Genomic DNA, 5,547 nt, shown 5'->3' with positions numbered 1-5,547 from the left:
ACAGTATACTTTTCACCACTGCCAGTCTCCTAGTAGCCTATAAAGGCTAAAAGCTTTCCCTCTTAGCTCACTGATCATAGGAAGCTCTCCGTGAGGTCCTAGGCATAGGCTGAGCATGGATGACACAAGATAGGAGTAGACATACTGGGAATGGAAGCAGCTCATGTGGCTTACTTATATAGTTAGACTTGAGCCTGGTCTTATAAGTACCACTTGTAATTAATGGGTGATGTGCTCTCTATTTTATGGTTTGGGATCAGTTTGGGCTGTGGAGTCACCAAGTATTTCATGGCTGAGTGTTTTTATACCGTCCTGGAGTTCAGTAGCTTCTCAAAAGAGCCATTTGCTGAAGAAATGCTTTCTCAATGATACTCTGTTAGGGCAAAGCTAGCTTCACCTGGCAATTTCAAATGCTTATCCTGCTGGCCTTAATGTACATATGTTTCTATCATACCAGTGTATCTCAAACCAAAGAGCCCCCATCTTTGCTTTGCTCTAACTGGTCAAATAAGAGATTATCTTATACCTCAAATTTTCTCCCACTTGCTCCTCCTACCTACTGATTAAAAAAAAAATGAGGAAGAAATAAAGTATGGAGGGTTAGAGAGCCCTTTGGGAAATTTTCCTATATTGGGCTCTGGATCCCATAAAACTGCCATATAAGTATTTATCCTTCTCATGGGAAGCATATGGGATTAACAGACTGTGACAATAGTCTTTTATTTTTCCATAATATTTTAACTTCTATCTGTTAAAAGCCTTTCAAGACCAAAGAAAGCAACTTAAAGAAAGCAATTTATATTATAAAACTTTTATTCGATCTAACACTTTATCTTGCTCTTTTGAGTTCAATGGCTTCACCAGGGGAGATGTGAGTGAGGGAATTCATACCTTTTTATTATGGAAAGTTTCAAACATACATAGAGAGAATGGAATCTTAAGCCTCTATACACCCATCGCCCAGCTTCAGTGATTATCAACACTCTGTTCCTCTTATTTATATTTTGTCCTTCCCACCATGAGTTTTTTTTCTTTTGCTAGAGTATTTTTTTTTTTTTTTTAAATTTATGATAGTCACAGAGAGAGAGAGAGAGAGGCAGAGACACAGGCAGAGGGAGAAGCAGGCTCCATGCACCGGGAGCCTGACGTGGGATTCGATCCGGGGTCTCCAGGATCGCGCCCTGGGCCAAAGGCAGGCGCTAAACCGCTGCGCCACCCAGGGATCCCGCTAGAGTATTTTAAAACAATCCAAGACATCATATCATTTCACTTGTAAATACTTCAATAAAAATCTCTTAACACATACAAATTTTTATAGCCATAACATAACCATAACTTTATTATCATACCCAGCAAAATTAATAATTCCTAATTCATCTAAAAATCAGTCCGTGTTCAGTTTTCCCCAGTTGTCTCAAAATGCCTTTTTATAGTTGGCTGATTTAAATCAAGATCTAAACATAATCTACATATTGCATTTGGTTGGTAGGTATCTTTAGCCTCTTTCTCTTTTAAAAAAGTTAAATACAGGCTTTCTGCTGAAGTAATTTATATTTCTTCCTGTTTCCTAAAATAGACATCACATTTCTAAACCCAACAAAAAAGCCTTAGCTGAAGAGGCATGTATGAGACATTCAGACTGGCCCAAGAAAACTGATAATGAATAAATGAATTTGAATACATTAAGGTGAACTTTCACAACAGAACCGTAGCCTTTAGTTAGAGACACCCGAACCAAAGGCAAAAATCTGCCAAGATTAAGGCAGGTTTCTTATTGTTACTTATTTATTTTTCTTTTACTGCTCCAGTCAATGAGAGGAAAGCTTTACCAAGGCCCCAGGGCCTTGGGGCTCTGGCAGGAGGCCACCCCCAGCCAAGGAAGAGCTGGTACGGGAGCCTTATTCGACCTTCCTGGGGCCAGGTAGTTGGTGGGGCTGCACTACTTGGCAGGTGACAGTGCCGGGGTGCACTGAGCCTAACACTTGTGGCCAATCATGTCGCAGTTGTATTTCTGGGCCAGCTGGCGGAGGGAAGGCTCAATGATGCCCCCTCTCAGGTGAAGCACCGAGTGCAGGATGGACTTTTTCTGGCTATTGTTGTCTGAGACAATGGGGCTGTCCTCTGACTGTTGGCCAGCAAAAATCAGATGCTGCTGGGCCGGCAGGATGCCCTCTTTGTCTTGGATTTTGGCTTTGGCATTCTCAGTGGTGTCCCTGGGCTCGACCTCGAGGGTCATGGTCTTGCCGGTGAGGGTCTTCACAAAGATCTGCAACTCTGCGTCTGCCACAAGGCCATCTCCTTGAAGAGGAAATGTCTTTTATTTTTTAAAAACATATACAACACTACATGTTTTATTTTTTTCCCTCCAAGTTCATGTTGTGTTCATCTTTATATTATATAGTGTGAATACAAGCTTTTATTTTTTTAAAAAGATTTTATTTATTTATTCAAGAGACAGAGAGAGAGAGAGAGAGGCAGAGATACAGGCAGAAGGAGAAGCAGGCTCCATGCAGGGAGCCCGATGTGGGACTCGATCCCAGGACTCTAGGATCACGCCCTGGGCCGAAGGCAGGCGCTAAACCACTGGGCCACCCAGGGATCCCACAAGCTTTTATTTTATTTATTTATTTTTTTTAAGATTTTTTATTTATTTATTCATTCTTGAGAGAGAGAGGCAGAGACACAGGCAGAGGGAGAAGCAGACTCTGTGCAGGGAGCCCGACGTGGGACTCGATCCCGGGTCTCCAGGATCACACCCCAGACTGAAGATGGCACTAAACTGCTGAGCCACCCAGGCTGCCCTCCCACAAGCTTTTATTTATTTATTTATTTTTAAATAAATTTATTTTTTATTGGTGTTCAATTTACCAACATACAGAATAACGCCCAGTGCTCATCCTGTCAAGTGCCCCCCTCAGTGCCGTCACCCATTTCCCCCACCCCCCGCCCTCCTCCCCTTCCACCACCCCTAGTTCATTTCCCAGAGTTAGGAGTCTTTGTGTTCTGTCTCCCTTTCTGATATTTCCCACACATTTCTTCTCCCTTCCCCTCTATTCCCTTTCACTATTATTTATATTCCCCAAATGAATGAGAACATATAATGTTTGTCCTTCTCTGATTGACTCATTTCACTCAGCATAATACCCTCCAGTTCCATCCACGTTGAAGCAAATGGTGGGTATTTGTCATTTCTAATGGCCGAGGAATATTCCATTGTATACATAAACCACATCTTCTTTATCCATTCATCTTTCGATGGACATCAAGGCTCCTTCCACAGTTTGGCTATTGTCCCACAAGCTTTTAAATACAGTTTAAAAATTTAACAGATATGGGGCCCCTGGGTAGCTCAGTCAGTTATGCTGCTGCCTTCGGCTGGGGTCATGATCTCAGGGTCCTGGGGTCGAGCCCTGACCTTGCTCCCTGCTCAGCAGGTAATCTGCTTCTCCCTCTCCCTCTGCCTCATGTTCATTCTCTCTCTCTCAAATAAATAAATAAAATCTTTGAAAACAAATTTAACAAATATTTAATGCAATTAAAAAAAGATGGCATAGAAAATTCTCTTTGGTTTATTTTTTTTTATTATTTATTTATGATAGTCATACAGAGAGAGAGAGAGGCAGAGACATAGGCAGAGGGAGAAGCGGGCTCCATGCACCGGGAGCCCGACCTGGGATTCGATCCCGGGTCTTCAGGATCGCGCCCTGGGCCAAAGGCAGGCGCCAAACCGCTGCGCCACTCAGGGATCCCTTCTCTTTGGTTTAAATCTTGTACAAAAAAAAGTCCTCCTTGTACATATCAGCAGGGTTTTCTTTTTGCCTTCACATACTTAGTGTAAGATATTACTGCACAATCGTGTGACTCCAAGGCAAACACTTGGGCACCGAGCAGGGTGACTGTCATTGTATGGAACTGCTTTCTTCCTGTGGGAGAAGCCACTCGCGCACATTGGTAGTTTCCGAGGAGGAAGTGGAAGGCTTTGGCGGAGATTGTCATCCGTCTCCAAGGGGCCACATCTAACATAACTGTTTAGGATGTCCTCACAAAAGCAACATAGGATGGAGAGCTGTTTCAAATGTTCTTATAACGAAACTTTAGAAAAGTGCACTTTATTAAGAGGTGCAGGAAAACCAAACACACAGGCATCCAAAGTAGGCATATCTCCAAAGGAAAATGGACGTGTCCCCAGTCTGTTTGCCAGAAGGCTTAGGAACCCCCTGGCATGTCTGTGTGTATGTGCTTCCACTTCTCAGAGGGGAGATTCTCCTCCCATCAGGAGAAAATTATGTTCAGTGCTCCTTAAGACATCCTTCGAGGCAGGATCAAACCAAAGAGAAAAGGAATTTGTGAAGCAAACCCAATAATTTTGTCACAGTAAAGAATTTGTGCCTCTCAATCAAATGCCTTTTCTAGGAGAGCAATGTAAGCCAGTGTATCTGTTTTGCCAAGAATTCATAGTCAGAACTGTACTTGTGTTCTTTTTTAATTTTTTGAATTTTAAAAAATTAATTATTTTAAAGATTTTATTTACTTATTCATAAGAGAGAGAGGCAGAGACAGGCAGAGGGAGGAGCAGTTTCCATTTGGAGAGCCCATGCGGGACTTGATCCCAGGACCCTAGGATCACCACCTGAAATGAAGGCAGATGCTTAACTGCTGAGCCACCCAGGTATCCCCCCCCCTTCCCCCCCCCTTTTTTTTTAATATTTTATTTATTTGTTTGAGACAGAAGGAGAGAGAAGCATGAGCAGGGCAGAGGGAGAGGGAGAGGGAGAAGCAGTCCCCCACTGGGCCTGGAGCATGATGAGGCACTTGATCCCAGGACCTGGGGATCATGCCCTGAGCTGGAGGCAGATGCTTAACTGACTGAGCCACCCAGATGCCCCTATATTTGCGTTCTTAAAAAATTTAGTGTTTTTGTCAGCTGAGAAATCATGTTGGTACCGCTCCTCTTGAACCTCTCAGCATATTATCTATGACACTGATGTCCAAGAGTGCATCAGAAAATTTGGCCTAAACCATCACCACCAGGTTACACCACTGTGTACAATGGGAGCCTCCCCCCACTTCCCCAGCAGCTGAGCTCCAAGGCAGCCACCATCTTGCTGGGCCTGAACTTTGCCACTTTTAAGTCTCTCTCAATCAGTAGAGTGGCTACTCTGTCTTTGTTACTGGTTTCATTTTGGTTTTGTTTTATGCCATTGATTTATTGAAGTAACTGGGTAATTTGTCATGTGGGATTTCTCACATTATGGATTTGGGTTTGTAATCTTGTGATGTCATTTAACATTTTTCTAACCTCCGTATTCTTTATAAACTGATAACTGCATCTAGAGGCTTGATAATTTTTGTTTTTGTCACTCAATACTTTGTGAGCAGTGCTCTCTAGGCTCCACTGCATCAGATCAGGGCGTGGTCCAATTTGTAGTGATGTTGAGATTAATCAGTGGGTTCAGGAGTTTCCAGCCTGGTTTAAAGTTTGTCATCAACTTTCCACCCCAAAATTTTAATAATAATTGATGATGATTGCGTAGATCCATTATTTCA

The 5,547-nt window shown here is 42.8% G+C and overlaps 1 pseudogene; it reads right to left on the bottom strand.

The window, feature by feature from the left end:
• Window positions 1-1,975: 1,975 nt before the first annotated feature.
• On the bottom strand, window positions 1,976-5,028 carry LOC112914967 (metaxin-3-like; annotated as a pseudogene).
• Window positions 5,029-5,547: the final 519 nt, after the last annotated feature.

The sequence above is a fragment of the Vulpes vulpes genome, chromosome 10, assembly GCF_048418805.1.
Source record: "Vulpes vulpes isolate BD-2025 chromosome 10, VulVul3, whole genome shotgun sequence".
In the NCBI taxonomy this organism is placed as follows: Eukaryota; Metazoa; Chordata; class Mammalia; order Carnivora; family Canidae; genus Vulpes; species Vulpes vulpes.
This window is presented reverse-complemented; position numbering and strand designations above follow the sequence as displayed.